The 25,276-nt window shown below is 41.0% G+C and overlaps 1 protein-coding gene and 1 long non-coding RNA gene across 6 annotated transcripts in view; both read right to left on the minus strand.

Annotated features, from left to right (window-relative positions):
• PRTFDC1 (phosphoribosyl transferase domain containing 1) overlaps positions 1-25,276 on the minus strand; it is a 110,378-nt gene that overhangs the window by 61,893 nt on the left and 23,209 nt on the right. The gene's annotated exons all lie outside the window — the stretch shown is intronic.
• On the minus strand, positions 143-17,209 carry LOC134740140 (uncharacterized). Of its 2 annotated transcripts, none has more exons than XR_010127396.1 (2): positions 17,070-17,209; positions 143-11,145 (listed from the first exon to the last, which is right to left on the minus strand). It is a non-coding gene; the product is annotated as an uncharacterized LOC134740140 (long non-coding RNA). The 2 variants fall into 2 exon arrangements; XR_010127397.1 differs by having other exon boundaries at positions 17,066-17,209.

Here is a 25,276-nt window from a genome sequence, read left to right on the forward strand (position 1 = left end):
AGATAATGCACATGAAAATACAGTGTATGATCTTAGTAAACATCATAATCAATGTTGAGTGTGAGTGAATCACTAAAAACCCAGAATTTTAGGCTGTCAGTATAAGAGCAAGCATTCTTCTCCCTTCAGAAATATGTAATTATAGATCCATCTAGCTTTAATAGAACCCAGCATACAAAAATACAAGCTTACAAAATAATGCAAGCCCACTTATTTCACTATAAAAAGATACTTAATAAAATGAACAACCACTGGATTTCATTAAATAAAAGCTGAACTTGAGGCAATTAAAATTCAATACAATTTACAAAAATAGTGATTACACATGACTTTTCAGATTAAAACAAATCAAAAAGAAAATTTAAAAAAAATTACTGAATCAGGCACCCTGATCTCCATCTTCCTGCTAAGGAGACAGATGCCTAGAGAGTTAGGTAATTTTTTTTTTTTTTTTTTTTTGCAACTTCCACCTCCTAGGCTCAAGTGATCTTCCCACCTTAGCATCCCCAGCAGCTAAGTAATGTTTTTCAAGACCGCTTAAGCACTGTACATCTATTTCTTTATCGAATTCCAATTAAAATGTGCTGACCTCAAAAATAAAAACAGTGATAGTTAGAATTACTTGTTTAAAAAAAATCAGCTCTTTCGATTTTTTTACATATGCCATTTTTGAGAATATAATTCAATGAGTTATGATGAATGCACAGTCATCTATCATTACAATCATGATGTGGAATAATTCCATCACCCCCAAAAGCTCTCCTGAGCCCCTTTTTAATTGCTTTCTTCCTCTCCACTTATAGCCTCTGGCAAACACTGTTCTGCTTTCTGTTATGAAAGTTTTTGAACTGTTATTAAGTTCATTTAAATGGAATCACACAGCATGTAGCCTTTCAAATGTGGCTCTTTTACTGAACACAGTGCACTCGAGATTCTCCCGTGTTGCTGCTGGCATTCCTTGTACGCAGTCCATTGCTTTGTATTGCTGAGTAGTACACCAATCATGGATGTACCACAGTTTTTTCATTCCTTCATCAGTTTGTGGACATTTGAATTGTTTTTAGTTTGAGTTACTACAAATAAAGTTGCTATGAATATTTGCATACCAGCCTTTGTGTAAAAAGTGTTTTCACGGGCCAGGTGTGGTGGCTCATACCTGTAATCCTAGCACTTTGGGAGGCCCAGGCAGGTGGATCACGAGGTCAGGAGATCGAGACCATCCTGGCTAACACGGTGAAACCCCGTCTCTACTAAAAATACAAAAAATTAGCCGAGTATGGTGGCACATGCTTGTGGTCCCAGCTATTCAGGAGGCTGAGGCAGGAGAATCACTTGAACCCAGGAGGCGGAGGTTGCAGTGAGCCAAGATCACATCACAGCACTCCAGCCTGGGCGACAGAACAAGACTCCATCTCAAAAAAACAACAAAAAAAAGCTTGTTTTCATTTCATTTGGATAAATACATAGGAGAGTATGATTGTAGATCACATTGATAAGTGTGGGTTTACTGTATAAGAAATTGCCTGCTGGGTGCTGTGGCTCATGCCTATAATCCCAGCACTTTGGGAGGCTGAGGTGGGTGGATCACTTGAGGTCAGGAGTTCAAGACTGGCTTGGCCAACAAGGCGAAACCCTGTCTCTACTAAAAATACAAAAATTGGCCAGATATGGTGGTGCATGCTTGTAATCCCAGCTACTGAGGAGGCTGAGGTAGGAGAATCGCTTGAACCCAGGAGGCAGATGTTGCAGTGAGCAGAGATCAGGCCACTGCACTCCAGCCTGGGCAACAGAGCAAGACTTCATCTCAAAAAAAAAAAAAGAAAAAATTGCTGAAGAGCTTTTCAGAGTGGCAGCAGCGTCTTCCATTCCCATCAGCAGTGTAGGAGAGTTCCAACTTTACTTCCTCAACCAACAACGGTTCCTATCTGTCTTTCTGGTTATAGGCATCCTCTGGGTGTGAGGTGGCATCTCTTTGTGGTTTGATTTGTATTTCCCTGATGACTAATGATACTGAAAATCTTGCTATGTTCTCATAGGCCATTCATCTGTCATTTTTGGTAGAGTGTCATTCAAATCCTTTGCCTGTTTTAAAAATATTGGGCTGTGTTCTTACAGATGTACTGTAAGAACTCTTCATATATCTGGATATAAGATCTTTATCAGACATATGTTTTGCAAATATTTTCTCCCAATTAGTCTCCCAAACTTTGAAGTCATCCTTAACACTTCTCATTCTCTTTTACCTCATATCCAATCCTCCTGGCTGTAGCTTAAAATGTATCCAGAATCTGACATTTCTCACCATCTCCACTCAGCCACCCTGATCCATCAGCTCTCACCTGGATTACTGCAGTCACCACTGAACTGGCCTTGCTTCTCCCTCCTAAACGTGGTGTCCTGAGTGAGCCTTTTAACTCGTAAATCATATCATGTCACCTTTCCACTCAAAAACTTCCAAAGCCGTCCCTTTACTAAGTCAAAAAATACAGACACAGGAATAGAGAAAATTCCACTTACAATTTTTTGAAATCAGATTTGACAATCCAGTTTAATAAAATACTTTCACTAAATAAAATACAATGGATTTCAAGTACGGCAACTGAAAGTTTTAAGCCCCATTGGCCATTGAAATGGCAGCCACTCTATGGGGAAAACACGAACTTCACTAGGGCTGCCCAGTTTTCACAGCAAAGTCACTGAGCAGAATAATTCAATGCCGAAGCTGAGATAACCTTGTAATTAGCTTCTCCATGTTGGTTCGCTTAGGTTAGCTATCATTTTGGAAGGTGTAATATTGTCAAGGAATAATGTCAGGCAGTCTTGAGGTTCTTACTGTTCTTTTAGCTGACCCTTTGGGTAACTGCATCTGTATTTATTAGGTTTATAAGATGATTCATTGCACAGTTTTAAATTGTAATAAAGTTCTCTATTGGGTATTAGTGACATGCTTCTTACTGTAATTCCTAACCTAACCTATTTCAGGCCCAAACTGACAATTTCTTTGTCCCAGAGAATTGGTTAAGTAAATTTCCACCATGATCATGACAACAAAGAGGTTAGAATCAAGTTAAGCTTAATATCTCTTATCTGAGTATTTAGAAATTGTCATCTCTGCCAGAAATAATCCTTTCAAGTTAATCTCAATGATTTTCAATGCCCCTATTATGATATATTCTCACTCAGATCATATAGTCAGAAACTAATAAAGATAAGGCCACTTTGGCAATGATTTTAAAGCAAATTTTAGAATCCATTTACCTCTAATGGGGACTAGAACTTATATAAGTGGAGGTCAGGAAACACACAGAGCAGTTGTAGATTCAAGATGCACAAACAAATCTTTGAGTCTTATGTGGAGAAACAGGATTTCTATGGTTATTTTTAAATGGGGTTTGGAGATTTTTAAATTCAGGGACTGATGAAATTTTATTTTCCCTCTGGGGAAATTGCTTGACTTCTGGGAAATATCCACTTTGTGTAATTTTTTGTACACTGATAAACTGAATGACCATGAACTCTAGTAGGAAAAGTGAAATCCAAAACTAACACTGCCCTATGAATATCTTGGCCAAAGTGCTTTCATGCCATCAAGTTTCACAGTCAAATCAGATAGAAAATAAATAATAAATCATAGAACCAAGACTCAAAATCATATATTTAAATAAGAAAATGTAGTTAATCATTGCCACAAGTAAACATTGTTTTAGGACACAGAATCCATTTGCTAAATATCTAAATATTTTATTCAAGAGTGAGGAATGTGACTATTTCTACTAGAAGTATTCCAATTTGGTCTGAGTTACTATGAAAATAAAAAGAGAGTCATAGTGTACTCTCAAAAAATTATTTCTTAGGCATTTGCTATCTGCTTTCTATTTTGTGAACTAGGGAGAATAAAGCCAACACCCATGTGTACTGAGAGCTCTAAAGTAAAAATACGTAAGGGTGAGAAGAAAAACACAGAAGAAAGGTGAGCTTAAGGCCATTTTGTGCCTCACAAAGATGTACTTCTTGGCATCTGGCAACACTCTCAGGCAGCAAGGTGAACTTTTTTGCCCTCAGCATCCCATGGGTGTGATATTATCCTAACCTTATACATGCTATGATCTGGTTTGAAGGGCAGAGTTTAAGAGAAGTCAGTGAGATTTATTTTGGAATATATCAAGAAAATAAGGCCTTGAGACCTCTGCTCTGTTTCTTCCAAGGTCTAGGCCATAATAAATGCCTTTTAAAGAACTTTATTAAAACTACAGCTCTAGCCAACTCCTTCTCTGACTAGGTTCATGTCAACAAATGCTTCATCTTTCTCACATTAAAACAAGTAGCTTCTACCTCAGGCCTAGCTAAGATGTAAGAATAATCAGAGTTGTTACTTGCTGATCACCTGTTTGGATGATACAGTTCTAGGGGCCTTCCACATGCCATCCAATTATTACTCATAAAAAAATCTTCTCATAGGGGTCAAGGGTTGAAAAACTACCTACTGGGTGCTATGCTCACTACCTGGGTGATGGGTGCAATCGAACCCTAAACCTCAGCATCATGCAATATACCCATGTAACAAACCTACACATGTACCCCTTGCATTTAATATGAAAGTTGAAAAAAACAATCTCATGAGACACACATGGCTAGCCTTATTTTATAGAAGAGAACACTAAGATTCAGAAAGTTTCAGTAACTTGGTATCAAAAATTAGCATGTGATATTTGAATTTGCACCAGATGCGTCTTTATTCTAAATTTTGTGTTTATGGTTTCCATATTCTCTTCATTATGCTTGCCTTTTCAAAGACTCCTGACATTTGGACAGGGAAATGGGTCCTCTAGCTTCCTTTAACATGCTTCCAAATAAATAACAGCTTCAAAAGGCATAACTGCTTGACTTAAATGGTAAAATCAGAGCTTCTTATTCTCCTTTTCATGACCATTTCTCACATTTGGCTTCCATATCCCTATAGGCAATGTTGGAATTGTGCCCACTCCCTAGGCAAGGGGTCCTTTCACTGTTTCACTCCACTTCCCATAACTGGGTGTCCAGATAGGTTGCTACTGCTGACACATCATCCTTGGCTGAACCTGATTGGTTCTTTGTTCTTAAAGACACTTGGGCCCGTATCAAGGTCAACAACAGTATCCATCTTGCTAACTATGGTGGTCAACATTCAGTCTTCTTACTTGTTCTATTAACTGCATTCAGTGGCTGATCAGCCCTTGCTTCACTCAGCTTCCAGGACATGATTCCCTGGTTGCTCCTCCTCAGAGTCCTTTACTAGTTTCTTCTCGTCCTCCCAGCTTCCAAATAGTGGGAAGCTCCAGGTATCAGTCCTTAGAGCTCTTCTCTATCCACCTTCACTCCCTGGATGACCCATTCTTTAGCATGGCTTTAAATCCCTTCTATACATTGACCACCTTTAAACAAACATCTTAATCCTCTGCCTCTCTTCCCTGAACTCCAGACTGGTATATCCAACTGCCTGCTTATCTTGGATGTTTAGGAGGAAAAATATTCCAAAACCATACCATTGGTTTTCTTTCCAAAGCTCCTCTTTTCACAATCTTCCCCATTTTAGTAAATGGCAACTCAGTTTATACTCTTGCTCAGGCCAGAAACCTTACAGCCATGTCAATGTCCACTAACGTAAAATTCATCAGCACGTATGGGTGATGGCTTTCTCTTTACCTATAAGATATATACAGAATCCAAATACTGCTCACCAGCTCCTCTGTGACCATCCAGGTTCCAGCTATCGTTATCTCTCACTGCAATTACGGCAATATCTTTTCAGCCATCTCCCTGCTCAACCTTTACCCCTTTCATTCTATTCTCAGCACCACACACAGACTTATTCTTTAAACTATAAGTCAGATCATGACATTCTGCTCAAAACCCAGTGAAATCTTCTTACTTACTCAGAGAAAAAGGCTAACTCCATACAATGGCCTGACAGAATCTACAAGATTTCACCTCTCATTATTTCTCCAAGTCACCTCTGACTAATTTCTTCTCACTCTTCTCTGGCCTCCTTTGCTTTTCTTCAAATGTGTCAAGCACATTGCCACCTAAGGGCCGTTGCATTTGCTGCTTCGTCTTCCTGGGACTGACTTCCCCTGTCTGTATGGGGAGCCTTTGTTTCTTTCAAGTCTCTGCTTCAATGGCGCTACTTACACCTTCTCTGACCACTCCCCACAACCCCTCCAGCCTACTCTGTCTCTTTTTCTCCATAGCATTTTCCACTTTTTGGTATATTTCTTGTTTTCTTGTTTTGTTTTATTTTCAATTTCCTGTCTGTTTTACCTGGAATGTAAACTGACATACGAGTGTAACTATTTGGCGAGTGAATGGGCTATGCAATTTAGGGCTTGTTGGAACCCTCAATAACATCATCTCTTTCCCGACAAGGCTATCTCTTCCACCTAAACTTTAGATTTTCCCTTACAGTCCAATTACCATATATGTGTATCTTCTCATTGCCCTGTATGTAGATCCTCAGCTCAATGGTGTACTCGAGGATCCAGGCTCTGTCCCTTTCCCCTTTGCCATCCTCAGTAATTAGCTGCATTCATATGCTTGTCTTTTCAATGACCCAAGGAGATTGCCATAGTTCCAGGAGTCACTTAAAGACAAAATAACATTTTGCTAAAGAGAGCAAGATTTCCTCCCATAATCTACTTTTCATCAGGGAAGTAAACCATTCCCTCTGGGAGGACTCTCAGTAGTCTTCCCTTTACTGTGTCAAATGCCCCATTTTTTAACTGCAAGGGAAGCTGGGAAAGCAAGCCGCTGGTGTGAGCAGCCTCTGCAATGGGATGCAGAAAGTGTGGTGGGGGTAGGGATGGTTGTTGGATAGAAAAAGCAAGTGTGTCTGTTGCAGTACATATATTTTTAACTTCCGAGAAATTTTTCTTCTCCCCTTATTTGTCTTCTCTTATTCTGTTACAGACTCTTGTTCTTACTTTAGAGATACCAAGATTTTATTCTGTCTCCATGGGAATGTTAAACATAATATTTTGATGTTTTCTTCTGTTCTCTGGTTTTGCTCTATTTTCTTGGGGTTCCTTTTTTAGGGTTTGTTAGTTTTGTTTTGTTCTGTTTCATCTGGTGTTTCATGCTAGACACTGTGCTCCTTGCTTCTAAGTGAGACACCAAAAGAGGGGATGGGAAAGAGTTATGTGTCCATCAGGGGGCAGAGATTGATGCCAGATGTATTTACTAGTGGATTCCCATGAAGACAGATGTCCTTTTCAGTGGGGGAGTCCCAAATGCAATAGATGGAGGTATTTTCTTTACAACCATTCAGTTTCCTCAAAGAACATTCACTGTCAAACCTCAGTGTCTCATTGGTGGGGGCTACGAGTGGTCACATGCCTGGCTGCTAAGGAAGATAGCTGATGGTCTCAGAATCTCATATAAAAAGTTTAGCTGGATCTCCCCAGGCCCCTGTTTTACCTGGTGTTCGTGTATTTGGTACTTTTTTGGCTCATTTTTTTCTGAAAAATTAATCTTCAGTTTCCTGCAATAGTGGTAGAAGGGGATGAGGCTGGGTGGGAGGGGAGGAGAGCTGTCACCTGACTTCCAACAATGGAAGTGGGGTGGAGGACCAGGAAGTCCCAATGATCTTTACAATGACATCATCTCATTGCCTGCTGTCCCTGACATTGCTGGAGCGCTGAGTCTCTCAAGGCCTCATTTAACTGGGTTCTTCTTTGGTGTCATTCATTGCAGGTACTTGGGTCCAACTTATTTCCATGCCATTACATTCATGATCTCTGGACCTGCTGTCTTCTCTCTTGTCCAGTTTGTCATGTGAGGTCACTTTTAACTATATCATATCATATCATATTATATATATCCATGTCATTTTAGTGGAGAATGCAAATCAAATATGTGTGGTTAATATCTTTTTTTTAATTTTTTTTTTATTTTAAGAAATGGGGTTTCACATTGTTGCCCAGGCTACAGTGCAGTAAGGATTATAGCTCACTGCAGTCTTGAACTCCTGGGCTCATGGGATCCTCCTGCCTCAGCCTCTCAAGGGCTGTGACTACAGATGCATACCACTATGCCTGGCTAATTTTTAGATTTTTGTAGAGACTGGGTCTCACTATGTTGCACAGGCTGGTCTTGAACTCCTGGGCTCAAGCAATCCTCCCCACTCAGCCTCCCAAAGCTCTAGGGTTACAGGTGTGAGCCACTATGCCTGGTCCAATCTGTCCTTTTTCAATAGACGTTCCAAGACATTAAAGATTATATAACTTCAAATCTGTCAGGGACCTTACAGATCTTGAAATCCAACCTCATCATTTCACAAATGAACGAAGAAAAACCCATAAAAATGAGTTCCTTGCCAAAGTGAATGGTGGTAATGGGGCCCTCCTTCTGGGAAGCAGTGTGGAAAGACTGTGGCCTCCATGCTCTTGAATCAGCCTGTCTAGTTTTGCATCTTAGCCCCATTCTTGGCCAGCTCTATCTTAAACTGTCTGTGGATCACTTTCCTTACATGTAAAATGGGGATAATAAGTTACTTTACTTATCAGGTTGTGGTGGGCACTAATAAAATATTTATAAGGCACTTAAAATAGTACTTTCAATAGTAATCAATCAATATATTATTATTGGTTTAAGTAAATCAAATTCAACTTTTAAAAATCCTATACCTGGTACTATTAAACTAGAAAGATATCTTAGGATATATTAGAAATAAGTCTTTCTCTTAAAAATATACTATAAGGCTATAGTAACCAAAACAGCATGGTACAAGTACAAAAACAGACACATAGACCAATGGAACAGAATAGAGATTTCAGAAATGAGACCACACATCTACAACAATCTGATCTTTGACAAACCAGACAAAAACAAGCAATGGGGAAAGGACTCCCTGTTTAATAAATGGTGCTGGGAGAACTGGCTAGCCATGTGCAGAAAATTGAAACTGCACCCCTTCCTTATATCTTATACAAAAGTTAACTCCAGATGGATTAAAGACTTAAATGGAAAACCCAAAACTATAAAAACTCTAGGAGAAAATCTAGGCAATACCAGTCAGGACATAGGCATGGGCCAAGATTTCATGACAAAAACATCAAAAGCAATTGCAACAAAAGCACAAATTGACAAATGGGATCTAATTAAACTGAAGAGCTTCCACACAGCAAAAGAAACTATCATCAGAGTGAACAGAAAACTTACAGATGGGAGAAAATTTTTGCAATCTATGCATCTGACAAAGAGCTAATATCCAGAATCTACAAGGGACTTAAACAAATTTACATTAAAAAAACCCCATTAAAAATGGGCAAAGGACATGAATAGACACTTCTCGAAAGAAGACATTTAAGTGGCCAACAAACATGAAAAAAAACTCAACATCATGAATCATTAGAGAAATGCAAATCAAGACCACAATGAGATACCATCTCACGCCAGTCAGAATGGTGATTATCAAAAAGTCAAGAAACAATAGATGCTGGTGAGGCTATGGAGAAATAGGAAAGCTTTTACCCTGTTGGTGGGAATGTAAATTAGTTCAACCATTATGGAAGACAGTATGGCAATCCCTCAGAGACTTAGAATCAGAAATACCATTTGACCCAGTAATCCCATTGCTGGGTATATACTCAAAGGAATATAATAAATCATTCTATTATAAAGATACATGCACACTTATGTTCATTGCAGCACTATTTACAATAGCAAAGACATAGAATCAACCCAAATGCCCATCAATGATAGACTGGATAAATAAAATGTCATATATATATATATATATATACACCATGGAATACTATGCAGCCATCAAAACGAAGGAGATCATGTCCTTTGCAGGAACATAGGTGGAGCTTGAAGCCATTATAGTCAGCGAACTAATGCAGGAACAGAAAACCAAGCACCACATGTTCTCACTTACAAGTGGGAGCTGAACAATGAGAACACATGGACACAAGGAGGGGAACAACACACACTAGGGCCTGTAGGGGATGGAAGGTGCGGGGACAGCATCAGGATAAATAGCTAACACATGTGGGGCTTAATACCTAGGTGATGGGTTGATAGATGCAGCAAATCACCATGGCACGCATTTACCTATGTAACAAACCTGCACGTCCTGCACATGTATCCTGGAACTTAAAATTCAATTTTTTTTTCAAAAAAGGAAATAAGTCATTCTAGTAGATGTATTCTGCATAGAGTAGTCTAACAGTACTGCTGATGGAAAAATAACTATCCCTGAAAAAGTCTACAATAATCTATCCATCTGATATATGTTTAAATTTATCCATTGAAAGAAACAAACATGGAATTCCATAATGGTTTTCAAAATAAAATATTTCACTAATCTTCTAAAATTACTAACAATTCTGTTACAGGAGCACTACCTCAAAGCATCTAAAATGGTATTCTATTTTGCAGATCTAAATTGACCTACACTCTAAGTAAGTAGCTTTTGCTTTAAGTATAGGAATAAAACAAGAATATGTCACTTTCACAGTTAAGTATTTGCCTGCCTACAACACAGCGGTTACAAGTGATTAAAAAAAAAAAACAAAAAAAACAAAGGTGTCATTATCACTTCCTGAGTGATCAGGCTCAGATATCGATGGAGTAAGGGATGTGTTTAAAAATCATTTTTGTCCTAAGAAATTATCTTAATATGAAGATGAGGGAGAATATTACACATTTTCATTTCTTAGATCTCTTACACACAGGCCAATGTGAATTTCGGAAGTGCGAGTTGAGGCAGACTTCTGAGCCTGCCTTCTAGCTGTCTTTCCTAATTAGAGGAGGATCCACACCCCAAAACAACACACAGAGGTCTATAGGGCACCAAAGCCCATCCTGGTCCTTCAACAGGGACTCCTGAGAGCTGCAGAGAGGAAGGAGTCATTCCCGGCCTCGATGATCACATGCTCACCAACACTTCCCACTGCTGTATTAGATTAGCATTTTTAGCAAAAGTACTGCTGACTCATCACCAACTGCTGGCCTTTTCCTTTCCACTCCTGCCTAGTCATTCCTCTCTGTGGCGTGGGCTGCGGGGGCTCTTGACGTACTGTTGTGCCCTTTTCCTCACCAAGAGTCATCCTGTTTTTAATGACATTATTCTCCTATTCGTCAATGTCTGTTTGAGTTCATTTCTGTTCTCTAGGAAAAAAAAAAAAAAAAAAGCCAGGCAAATAAAATTTCAAAACTGTCCTCCTCCAAATGAATCCCAAATTAATAAGTAGAAAATAAAATAATTCTTGTCCTTGGAAGCTACAGATTGTAAGCATGTTGAATTACCTAAGTGGTTAACAATAATACCGTGTTTAATAATGGCAAACTCATGCAAGAAAGGAATATACACTATGGGTTAAAACGACAATAAAACCATTAAACTCAAACTTTATTATAGTACAATGAGCATCATAAACAATTGTCAAAGGCATTATTTTTCCATAAATATTTTCCCCAAACCATTTTATTATATATCCAACTGTGTTTCTTTTTCCCTCCAAATACAAATTATTTCCTGGTAACTTTCCTAGCCTTTAAAGTGCATGTGTTTTATAAAATACAAATGGAATGTGTAATTTCAAAAAGATTTTCATGGTCTTGATGCTAAATTTTACATTCTACATCAGTTACAAAATGTTGATAAAAATAACCTAACATAAAATAAGGATAATTATTAATATTTTGCTGCCTGCAATTATTTTCCTGCAGAAAATGAGAAATTATCTGGGCATAATTAATAAAATACATCATTAGATCCTTTTTGGAAAAGATCAGGTATATATAAGTTAAACTGATTAAAGCATTGATATGGTTTGGCTCTGTGTGCTTACCCAAATCTCACCTTGAATTGTAATAATCTCCATGTGTCATGGGAGGGACCCTGTGGGAAGTAATTGAATCACAGGGGTGGGGTTTTCCCATGCTGTTCTCATGATAGTGAATAAGTCTCATGAGATCTGATGGTTTTTATAAAGGAGAGTTCCCCTACACATGCCCTCTTGCCTGCTGCCATGTAAGACACGATTTTGCCCCTAATTTGCCTTCTGCCATGATTGTGAGGCCTCCCCAGCCATATGGAACTGTGAGTCTGTTAAACCTCTTTCCTGGGTCGCTTCCAAGATGGCTGAATAGGAACAGCTCCAGTCTGCAGCTCCCAGCATGATTGATGCAGAAGATGGGTGATTTCTGCATTTCCAACTGAGATACCTGGTTCATCTTATTGGGACTGGTTGGACAGTGGGTGCAGCCCATAGGGGGCAAGCCAAAGCGGGGTGGGGCATCGCCTCACCTGGAAGCACAAGGAGTTGGGGGATTTCCCTTTCCTAGCCAAGGGAAGCTATGACAGACTGTACCTGGAGGAACTGTACACTTCCGTCCAAATACTGCACTTTTCCCACAGTCTTAGCAACTGGCAGACAAAGAGATTCCCTCCTGTGCCTGGCTCAGCAGTCCCATGCCCATGGAGCCTTGCTCACTACTAGCACAGCAGTCTGAAATCAACCTGTGACACTGCAGCCGAGCAGTGGGATGGGCGTCCACCATTGCTGAGGCTTCAGTAGGTAAACAAAGTGGCTGGGAAGCTCAATCTGGGCGGATCCCACCGCAGCTCAGCAAGGCCTACTGCCTCTCTAGACTCCACCTCTGTGGACAGGTTATAGCTGAACAAAAGGCAGCAGACTTCTGCAGACTTAAACATGTTGAAGACTTCTGCAGATTTAAACATCCCCGTCTGACAGCTCTGAAGAGAGCAGTGGTTCTCCCAGCACAGCGTTCGAGCTCTGAGAATGGACAGACTGCCTCCTCAAGTGGGTCCCTGACCCCCATTTAGCCTGACTGGGAGACACTCCCAATAGGGGCCAACAGACACCTCATACAGGCAGGTGCCCTTCTGGAACGAAGCTTCCAGAGGAAGGATCAGGCAGCAATATTTGCTGTTCTGCAGCCTCCGCTGGTGATACCCAGGCAAACAGGGTCTGGAGTGGACCTCCAGCAAACTCCAACAGACCCGCAGCTGAGGGGCCTGTCAGAAGGAAAACTAACAAACAGAAAGGAATAGCAACAACATCAACAAAAAGGACATCCACACCAAAACCCCATCTGTAGGTCATCAACATCAAAGACCAAAGGTAGATAAAACCACAAAGATGGGGAGAAACCAGAGCAGAAAAGCTGAAAATTCCAAAAACCAGAGCGCTTCTTCTCCTCCAAACGATTGCAGCTCCTCACCAGCAATGGAACAAAACTGGACAGAGAATGAGTTTGAGGAGCTGACAGAAGTAGGCTTCAGAAAGTCGGTAATAACAAACTTCTCTGAGCTAAAGGAGCATGTTCTAAGTCATCGCAAGGAAGCTAAAAACCTTGAAAAAAGGTTAGATAAATGGCTAACTAGAATAAACAGTGTAGAGAAGAACTTAAATGACCTGATGGAGCTGAAAACCACAGCACAAGAACTTCGTGATGCATGCACAAGCTTCAATAGCTGATTCCATCAAGTAGAAGAAAGGATATCAGTGATTGAAGATCAAATTAACGAAATAAAGCGAGAAGACAAGATTAGAGAAAAGAGAGTGAAAAGAAACGAACACAGTCTCCAAGAAATATGGGACTATGTGAAAAGACCAAATCTACGTTTGGTTGGTGTACCTGAAAGTGATGGAGAGAATGAAAACAAGTTAGAAAACACTCTTCAGGGGGGAGGAGCCAAGATGGCCGAATAGGAACAGCTCCGGTCTACAGCTCCCAGCGCGAGCGACGCAGAAGACGGGTGATTTCTGCATTTCCATCTGAGGTACCGTGTTCATCTCACTAGGGAGTGCCAGACAGTGGGCGCAGGTCAGTGGGTGAGCGCACCGTGCGCCAGCCGAAGCAGGGGCGAGGCACTGCCTCACTCGGGAAGCGCAAGGGGTCAGGGAGTTCCCCTTCCAGAGGTGACAGACGGCACCTGGAAAATCGGGCCACTCCCACCCGAATACTGTGCTTTTCCGACGGGCTTAGGAAACGGTGCCCCAGGAGAGTATAGCCCGCACCTGGCTCAGAGGGTCCTACGCCCACGGAGTCTCGCTGATTGCTAGCACAGCAGTCTGAGATCAAGCAGCAAGTCGGCAGCGAGGCTGGGGGAGGGGCGCCCGCCATTGCCCAGGCTCGCTTAGGTAAACAAAGCAGCCTGGAAGCTTGAACTGGGTGGAGCCCACCACAGCTCAAGGAGGCCTGCCTGCCTGCCTCTGTAGGCTCCACCTCTGGGGGCAGGGCACAGACAAACAAAAAGACAGCAGTAACCTCTGCAGACTTAAATGTCCCTGTCTGACAGCTGTGAGGAGAGCAGTGGTTCTCCCAGCACGCAGCTGGAGATCTGAGAACGGGCTGACTGCCTCCTCAAGTGGGTCCCTGACCCCTGACCCCCGAGCAGCCTAACTGGGAGGCACCCCCCAGCAGGGGCAGACTGACACCTCACACGGCCGGCCAGGTACTCCAACAGACCTGCAGCTGAGGGTTCTGTCTGTTAGAAGGAAAACTAACAGAAAGGACATCCACACCAAAAACCCATCTGTACATCACCATCATCAAAGACCAAAAGTAGATAAAACCACAAAGATGGGGAAAAAACAGAGCAGAAAAACTGGAAACTCTAAAAACCAGAGTACCTCTCCTCCTCCAAAGGAACGCAGTTCCTCACCAGCAACGGAACAAAGCTGGACGGAGAATGACTTTGACGAGCTGAGAGAAGAAGGCTTCAGACGATCAAATTACTCCGAGCTACGGGAGGATATTCAATCCAAAGGCAAAGAAGTTGAAAACTTTGAAAAAAATTTAGAAGAATGTATAACTAGAATAACCAATACAGAGAAGTGCTTAAAGGAGCTGATGGAGCTGAAAACCAAGGCTCGAGAACTACGTGAAGAATGCAGAAGCCTCAGGAGCCGATGCGATCAAATGGAAGAAAGGGTATCAGCCCTGGAAGATGAAATGAATGAAATGAAGCGAGAAGGGAAGTTTAGAGAAAAAAGAATAAAAAGAAACGAGCAAAGCCTCCAAGAAATGTGGGACTATGTGAAAAGACCAAATCTACGTCTGATTGGTGTACCTGAAAGTGATGGGGAGAATGGAAACAAGTTGGAAAACACTCTGCAGGATATTATCCAGGAGAACTTCCCCAATCTAGCAAGGCAGGCCAACATTCAGATTCAGGAAATAGAGAGAACGCCACAAAGATACTCCTTGAGAAGAGCAACTCCAAGACACATAATTGTCAGATTCACCAAAGTTGAAATGAAGGAAAAAATGTTAAGGGCAGCCAGAGAGAAAGGACGGGTTACCATCAAAGGGAAGCCCATCAGACTAACAGCGGATCTCTCGGCAGAAACCCTACAAGCCAGAAGAGAGTGGGGGCCAATATTCAACATTCTTAAAGAAAAGAATTTTCAACCTAGAATTTCATATCCTGCCAAACTAAGCTTCATAAGTGAAGGAGAAATAAAATACTTTACAGACAAGCAAATGCTGAGAGATTTTGTCACCACCAGGCCTGCCCTAAAAGAGCTCTTGAAGGAAGCGCTAAACATGGAAAGGCACAACCGGTACCAGCCACTGCAAAATCATACCGAAATGTAAAGACCATTGAGACTAGGAAGAGACTGCATCAACTAATGAGCAAAACATCGAGCTAACATCATAATGACAGGATCAAATTCACACATAACAATATTAACTTTAAATGTAAATGGACTAAATGGTCCAATTAAAAGACACAGACTGGCAAATTGGATAAAGACTCAAGACCCATCAGTGTGCTGTATTCAGGAAACCCATCTCACGTGCAGAGACACACATAGGCTCAAAATAAAAGGATGGCGGAAGATCTACCAAGCAAATGGAAAACAAAAAAAGGCAGGGGTTGCAATCCTAGTCTCTGATAAAACAGACTTTAAACCAACAAAGATCAAAAGAGACAAAGAAGGCCATTACATAATGGTAAAGGGATTAATTCAACAAGAAGAGCTAACTATCCTAAATATATATGCACCCAATACAGGAGCACCCAGATTCATAAAGCAAGCCCTGAGTGACCTACAAAGAGACTTAGACTCCCACACATTAATAATGGGAGACTTTAACACCCCACTGTCAACATTAGACAGATCAACGAGACAGAAAGTCAACAAGGATACCCAGGAATTGAACTCAGCTCTGCACCAAGCAGACCTAATAGACATCTACAGAACTCTCCACCCCAAATCAACAGAATATACATTTTTTTCAGCACCACACCACACCTATTCCAAAATTGACCATATCCTTGGAAGTAAAGCTCTCCTCAATAAATGTAAAAGAACAGAAATTGTAACAAACTGTCTCTCAGATCACAGTGCAATCAAGCTAGAACTCAGGATTAAGAATCTCACTCAAAACCGCTCAACTACGTGGAAACTGAACAACCTGCTCCTGAATGACTACTGGGTACATAACGAAATGAAGGCAGAAATAAAGATGTTCTTTGAAACCAACGAGAACCAAGACACAACATACCAGAATCTCTGGGATGCATTCAAAGCAGTGTGTAGAGGGAAATTTATAGCACTAAATGCCCACAAGAGAAAGCAGGAAAGATCCAAAATTGACACCCTAACATCACAATTAAAAGAACTAGAAAAGCAAGAGCAAACACATTCAAAAGCTAGCAGAAGGCAAGAAATAACTAAAATCAGAGCAGAACTGAAGGAAATAGAGACACAAAAAACCCTTCAAAAAATAAATGAATCCAGGAGCTGGTTTTTTGAAAGGATCAACAAAATTGATAGACCGCTAGCAAGATTAATAAAGAAAAAAAGAGAGAAGAATCAAATAGATGCAATAAAAAATGATAAAGGGGATATCACCACCGATCCCACAGAAATACAAACTACCATCAGAGAATATTACAAACACCTCTATGCAAATAAACTAGAAAATCTAGAAGAAATGGATAAATTCCTCAACACATACACCCTCCCAAGACTAAACCAAGAAGAAGTTCAATCTCTGAATAGACCAATAACAGGAGCTGAAATTATGGCAATAATCAATAGCTTACCAACCAAAAAAAGTCCAGGACCAGATGGGTTCACAGCCGAATTCTACCAGAGGTACAAGGAGGAGCTGGTACCATTCCTTCTGAAACTATTCCAATCAATAGAAAAAGAGGGAATCCTCCCTAACTCATTTTATGAGGCCAGCATCATCCTGATACCAAAGCCTGGCAGAGACACAACAAAAAAAGAGAATTTTAGACCAATATCCTTGATGAACATTGATGCAAAAATCCTCAATAAAATACTGGCAAACAGAATCCAGCAGCACATCAAAAAGCTTGTCCACCATGATCAAGTGGGCTTCATCCCTGGGATGCAAGGCTGGTTCAATATACGCAAATCAATAAATGTAATCCAGCATATAAACAGAACCAAAGACAAAAACCACATGATTATCTCAATAGATGCAGAAAAGGCCTTTGACAAAATTCAACAACCCTTCATGCTAAAAACTCTCAATAAATTAGGAATTGATGGGACGTATCTCAAAATAATAAGAGCTATTTATGACAAACCCACAGCCAATATCATACTGAATGGGCAAAAACTGAAAGCATTCCCTTTGAAAACTGGCACAAGACAGGGATGCCCTCTCTCGCCACTTCTATTCAACATAGTGTTGGAAGTTCTGGCCAGGGCAATTAGGCAGGAGAAGGAAATCAAGGGTATTCAATTAGGAAAAGAGGAAGTCAAATTGTCCCTGTTTGCAGATGACATGATAGTATATCTAGAAAACCCCATTGTCTCAGCCCAAAATCTCCTTAAGCTGATAAGCAACTTCAGCAAAGTCTCAGGATACAAAATCAATGTGCAAAAATCACAAGCATTCTTATACATCAATAACAGACAAACAGAGAGCCAAATCATGAGTGAACTCCCATTCACAATTGCTTCAAAGAGAATAAAATACCTAGGAATCCAACTTACAAGGGATGTGAAAGACCTCTTCAAGGAGAACTACAAACCACTGCTCAAGGAAATAAAAGAGGATACAAACAAATGGAAGAACATTCCATGCTCATGGGTAGGAAGAATCAATATCATGAAAATGGCCATCCTTCCCAAGGTAATTTACAGATTCAATGCCATCCCCATCAAGCTACCAATGACTTTCTTCACAGAATTGGAAAAAACTACTTTAAAGTTCATATGGAACCAAAAAAGAGCCCGCATCGCCAAGTCAATCCTAAGCCAAAAGAACAAAGCTGGAGGCATCACGCTACCTGACTTCAAACTATACTACAAGGCTACAGTAACCAAAACAGCATGGTACTGGTACCAAAACAGAGATATAGATCAATGGAACAGAACAGAGCCGTCAGAAACAATGCCACATATCTACAACCATCTGATCTTTGACAAACCTGAGAAAAACAAGAAATGGGGAAAGGATTCCCTATTTAATAAATGGTGCTGGGAAAACTGGCTAGCCATATGTAGAAAGCTGAAACTGGATCCCTTCCTTACACCTTATACAAAAATCAATTCAAGATGGATTAAAGACTTAAATGTTAGACCTAAAACCATAAAAACCCTAGAAGAAAACCTAGGCAATACCATTCAGGACATAGGCATGGGCAAGGACTTCATGTCTAAAACACCAAAAGCAATGGCAACAAAAGCCAAAATTGACAAATGGGATCTAATTAAACTAAAGAGCTTCTGCACAGCAAAGGAAACTACCATCAGAGTGAACAGGCAACCTACAAAATGGGAGAAAATTTTCGCAACCTACTCATCTGACAAAGGGCTAATATCCAGAATCTACAATGAACTCCAACAAATTTACAAGAAAAAAACAAACAACCCCATCAAAAAGTGGGCGAAGGACATGAACAGACACTTCTCAAAAGAAGACATTTATGCAGCCAAAAGACACATGAAAAAATGCTCACCATCACTGGCCATCAGAGAAATGCAAATCAAAACCACAATGAGATACCATCTCACACCAGTTAGAATGGCGATCATTAAAAAGTCAGGAAACAACAGGTGCTGGAGAGGATGTGGAGAAATAGGAACACTTTTACACTGTTGGTGGGACTGTAAACTAGTTCAACCCTTGTGGAAGTCAGTGTGGCGATTCCTCAGGGATCTAGAACTAGAAATTCCATTTGACCCAGCCATCCCATTACTGGGTATATACCCAAAGGACTATAAATCATGCTGCTATAAAGACACATGCACACGTATGTTTATTGCGGCATTATTCACAATAGCAAAGACTTGGAACCAACCCAAATGTCCAACAATGATAGACTGGATTAAGAAAATGTGGCACATCTACACCATGGAATACTATGCAGCCATAAGAAATGATGAGTTCATGTCCTTTGTAGGGACATGGATGAAATTGGAAATCATCATTCTCAGTAAACTATCGCAAGAACAAAAAACCAAACACCGCATATTCTCACTCATAGGTGGGAATTGAACAATGAGAACACATGGACACAGGAAGGGGAACATCACACTTCAGGGACTGTTGTGGGTTGGGGGGAGGGGGGAGGGATAACATTGGGAGATATACCTAATGCTAGATGACGAGTTGGTGGGTGCAGTGCACCAGCATGGCACATGTATACATATGTAACTTACTGCACATTGGGCACATGTACCATAAAACCTAAAGTATAATAATAATAATAATAATAATAATTACAATAAAAGAAAAAAAAAAAAAGAAAAAAAAAAAAAAGAAAACACTCTTCAGGATATTACCCAGGAGAACTTCCCCAACCTAGCAAGGCAGGCCAACATTCAAATTCAGGAAATACAGAGAACACCACAAATATACTCCTCGAGAAGAGCAACCCCAAGACACATAACTGTCAGATTCATCAAAGTTGAAATGAAGGAAAAAATGTTAAGGGCAGCCAGAGAGAAAGGTTGGCTTACCCACAAAGGGAAGCCCATCAGACTAACAGCAACAAAAGCCAAAATAGACAAATGGGATCTAATTAAACTAAAGAGCTTCTGCACAGCAAAAGAAACTATCATCAGAGTGAACAGGCAACTTACAGAATGGGAGAAAATTTTTGCAATCTACCCATCTGACAAAGGGCTAATATCCAGAATCTACAAAGAACTTAAACAAATTTACAAGAAAAAACAACCCCATCAAAAAGTGGGCAAAAGACATGAACAGACACTTCTCAAAAGAAGACATTTATGCAGCCAACAGACACATGAAAAAAAATGCTCATCGTCACTGGTCATCAGAGAAATGCAAATCAAAACCACAATGAGATACCATCTCACGCCAGTTAGAATGGCTATCATTAAAAAGTCAGGAAACAACAGATGCTAGAGAGGATATGGAGAAATAGGAAAACTTTTACATTGTTGGTGGGAGGGTAAACTAGTTCAACTATTGTGGAAGACAGTGTGGTGATTCCCCAAGGATCTAGAACTAGAAATACCATTTGACCCATGGATCCCATTACTGGGTATATACTCAAAGGATTATAATTCATGCTACTATAAAGACACATGCACACATATGTTTATTGTGGCACTATTCACAATAGCAAAGACTTGGAACCAACCCAAATGTCCATCAATGATAGACTAGATTAAGAAAATGTGGCACATATACACTATGGAATACCATGCAGCCATAAAAAAGGATGAGTTCATGTCCTTTGCAGGGACATGGATGAGGCTGGAAACCATCATTTTCAGCAAACTATCGCAAGGACAGAAAACCAAACACTGCATGTTCTCACTCATAGGAGGGAGTTGAACAATGAGAACACATGGACACAGGGCGGGGAACATCACACATCAGGGCCTGTGGAGGGGGGTGTTGGGGGCTGGGGGAGGGATAGCATTAGGAGAAATAACTAATGTAAATGTCGAGTCGATGGGTGCAGCAAACCAACATGGCACATGTATACCTATGTAACAAACCTGCACGTCGTGCATATGTACCCTAGAACTTAAAATATAATTAAAAAATAAATAAATAAGCCTCTTTCCTTTATAAATTACCCAGTTTCAGTTATGTATTTATTAGCAGCATGAGAACAGATTAATACAAGCATATTTTTTGTATATACACATAGCATGCTTAAGTTTCATGGGACCCGCGAGCTTTCAAATGATAAACGGAGGAAATGCAGAGAACATGAAATACAACTGATATCTTCAGGCATCTGTTGTGATTAATACTAATAACACATACACTTTCTTGTGGGTCTGACCCTTCCTAGTTTCCAGCTTCCTCCCTCCTAACTGTTAAGTCACTTGCTCCCTATCCTATCCCCACCTCATCTACTGGCTCGTCCTCATCAAATCGCTAGGAAGAAATCCGACCTTAGGTGGGGTTGGAACTCTGTGGAACTCCTAGGCAGCCAGCTGGACGTCTGATGCCCAGCAACTGAATGTTATGTCTCTCACAATGGTTTTGGTCTTTCTGCTCTGTTTCCAAGTTCCAGTATCCACTGTGTGCTCTGGATTTGTCCCTTGTCCCGTGCCCACGTCCCTTCCTGGGAGCTTGCCCAGTACTGCTGCAGAACTAGAGGGCTTTTTTCTCCTGCCAGTCCACCTCCTAGGGACTGGAGTCCTTTTCCTCTTCCACAGATCCAGGAGACAGACGTGGTGTTAAAGGACCTAGTTTGGACGTCACTTCCTAGCTGTGTGTCCTTGGGAACCCAGCTAACCCCTCTGGCCTCCATGCTCTTACCTGTGAAACTTTATAAGGATCTTGCAAGGGCTTAATAAGCTAATAGATATAAAGCACTTAGAACAATAGTTGGCCCTAAGTACTCAGTGAATATTATGTTTTATTAGCAGTGGTACCAACATACACAAGTGGGCTGATACTGGCTACCTAATACTTGGCGTTCTGAAGGCTGTGATCTTTCATCCATCTTTTTTTGAGATGGAGTCTCATTCTGTTAACCTGGTTGGAGTGCAGTGGCACAATCTCAGCTCACAGCAAACTTCCCAGCCTCCTGAGTAGCTGGGAGTACAGGCGCCCGCCACCATACCTGGCTAATTCTTGTATTTTCAGTAGAGCTGGCATTTCACCATGTTGCCCAGGCTGGTCTCAAACTTTGCAGCTGAAGTGATCTGCCTGTCTCGGCCTCCCAAAGTGCTGGGATTACAGGCGTGAGCCACTGTGTCCGGCCATTTCATCCATCTTTCAACTACTTATGACCCCTGCTGCACTGGACTTCAACTCGCATCTGTAGCAGAGTGAGTCCATTCCCCGAGATGTCCGCTCCAGGGCCGGGTCCTGTTCCTGGTCCTGGATTCAACCCCAGCCTGTTGTTGTCAGCTGAGTTAAGCACAGCTCTGTCCCCAGAGTGATCTCTCAACACTGGATTGATACTATAATTTAATAATTACTTCTGCATCATTCTCTTATTTTCCCTCTCAGTGTTTGCTTTTCACAGGGAAAAATAAACTCTAATGAGAATCTCTCTAGAGGAATAAATTTGAATATAAAGAATGTATATTAAGAAAATGCATGGATATTTATAAAATTAAAAGGCTGTAAGGAGTGGTAACAAAAAATACTGAGATTAACCTTATTACATAAATGGGCTTTGGTTTCACTTTAAAAAAAAATTTCACTTCATAGAATTAACTATCTCAGAGTAAACTTGCCTAGAGCAATGCTAGATGATCTCTTTTTAGGCCAAACTAGATATTTGTTTCATGCCATGTTTCTTCATCCATGCCCTGCTGAAAGCCCATAGTAAATACGTCTTAAAAACCAAAAGTCAAAGAGAAAACAGGACCGTCAATACTCTTTGTTTCAGTACACATAGGAACAAGACAGATGTTTCAGCGTTTCTATCCAGAGGTCACAGAGAAATTATGTTCTGGTTTTCATAAATACTTCTGATTAATATTTAATGATTTATGTGAACTGATTCAAACCACCCAGGCCTATTCCTGATGTACTCTTTAGTTAATAACTGTTTGAAGTCTGCAAAAATGTTTTGAGGATGTTAAAAAATATTTTAGACACTAACATGGAAAAAATCTGTAGCTTCAAAGGAAATACCCAACTGTTTGCAAAAGAGTATTGAAGTGATATTGCAGGACCCAATTTTTGTTTGTTTGTTTTGTTTTGTTTTGAGACAGAGTCTTGCCCTGTCGCCAGGCTGGAGTGCAGTGGCGCAGTCTCGGCTCACTGCAACCTCCACCTCCCGGGTTCAAGAGATTCTCCTGCCTCAGCCTCCCAAGTAGCTGGGACTACAGGCGTGCACCACCATGCCCAGCTAATTTTTGTGCTATTAGTAGAGGTGAGGTTTCACCATGTTGGCCAGGATGGTCTCTATCTCTTGACCCTGTGATCTGCCTGCCTCAGCCTCCCAAAGTGCTGGGATTACAGGCGTGAGCTACCGCGCCCGGCACAGGACCCAAGATTTTTAAATGACCAAAGAGTAAAGACAATGTTTTCTGTTATATTTCAGCTATTCGAACACTTGCAAATAAAATTGCTGAAAAAGATGAGGAGCTACCAATTTTCACTAACTCCAAGTTACACATTTTTTGTTATATTATAATATCTCCCAAATCAAGATGCATCTTACATACAATCCATGTCAAATCATGGCTTAATTTAGAGCATTTTTTTCTTTCATAGTGGTACATAAAGTAACAATCTGTGATGTCTTCAGATTTAACGAAATATGGTAAGTCTTAGAATTTTTTTGGTCTCTCATCTTCCCTCTTCTAGTCCTTTATTTTCTTCTACTTTCGTATTTCTTTATTTTTCCTCTCCATTTTTACTTAAAAATATATATGTGTGTGTGCATGTGCTTACCTATAAACCTACTTTGGACCCATCCGGCACCCCCGAAAACTGAGGAACTCTTCTACTATCTTCAAAGAATTGGAGTCTTTTTTCCTCACCCAAAGCCCAAGGTGAGACTCTGCTAAACACAGATTTCCTATCTCAAAAAGAAAAGGAGGCTTTCTTTTTCTTTTTTTCTCTTAAGACAGAGTCTCGCTCTGTTGCCCAGGCTGGAGTGCAGTGGCACGATTCAACTCACTGCAACCTCCACCTCCCGGGTTCAAGTGATTCTATTGCCTCAGCCTCCCGAGTAACTGGGATTACACGTGTCCGCCACCACGCCCAGCTAATTTTTGTATTTTTAGTAGAGATAGGGTTTCACCATGTTGGCCAGGCTGGCCTGGAACTCCTGACCTCAGGTAATTGGCCCATCTCGGCCTCCCAAAGTGCTGGGATTGATTACAGGTGTGAGCCACCGTGCCCAGCAAAGAAAAAGAAGCTTTCGGCTGAGCGCGGTGGCTCACGCCTGTAATCTCAGAACTTTGGGAAGCCGAGACAGGCAGATCACGAGGTCAGGAGATTGAGACCATCCTGGCCAACACAGTGAAACCCTGTCTCTACTAAAAAACTACAAAAAAATTAGCCGGGCGTGGTGGCAGGCGCCTGTAGTCCCAGCTATTCGGGAGGCTGAGGCAGGAGAATGGCGTGAGCCCAGAGGCGGAGCTTGCAGTGAGTCGAGATCGCGCCACTGCACTCCAGCCTGGGCTACAGAGGCAGACTCCGTCTCAAAAAAAAAAAAGAAAGAAAGAAAAAGAAAGAAAAGGAGGCTTTCAATTCCAGGCACCCTTGCTACTTGGAAACAGTTCAGCAAAAGTTCACCTTGGTGTAGGGTGAAGACTACTCACTAAAACTAAAGACACTGGACCTGGCTTATCCATTCTGTTCCCATTCCTCACTAGCACAGATAACAAGAGCTGACTGATTTAAACCCTTTGTTCTGAACTGTGGGAATGAGAGAGAAAAAATGTATTTAGCGTTTCTCTTCCCTCAAGGGAGCAGGTTTGTGGCTAACCCTTAGCTCTAATGAGCTTCTTTAATACCGACGCCAGCTTCCCCAGGGGCCCACATCCCCTGTGTGGCAAATCTCTCGGCCCTACTGTGGTTACGCTGTGAGTTGTATTTTAGCTCCAAAAAATCTCTTGGTGTTGCCAACATGCAGGAATTATTCATACAAAGCAGGGCACATTCAAACAACATGGGGCGGGATCTAGGGCAACTGTGGCTTGCCTAAAATAACATTCATCCTCAATTTTTAAAGCCTTGAAGTTGTAGTTTGAAGATTGTACTTTGTACAGAGGTTAGCCAACCAAATTGGTGGAAAACAATGAGATCAGAATGTTGCACCTCTGAATTACACTTTATCCTCACATTGGATTGCATATAAATTAATGAGCTTTTA

This window comes from Pongo pygmaeus, chromosome 8 (assembly GCF_028885625.2).
Source record: "Pongo pygmaeus isolate AG05252 chromosome 8, NHGRI_mPonPyg2-v2.0_pri, whole genome shotgun sequence".
In the NCBI taxonomy this organism is placed as follows: Eukaryota; Metazoa; Chordata; class Mammalia; order Primates; family Hominidae; genus Pongo; species Pongo pygmaeus.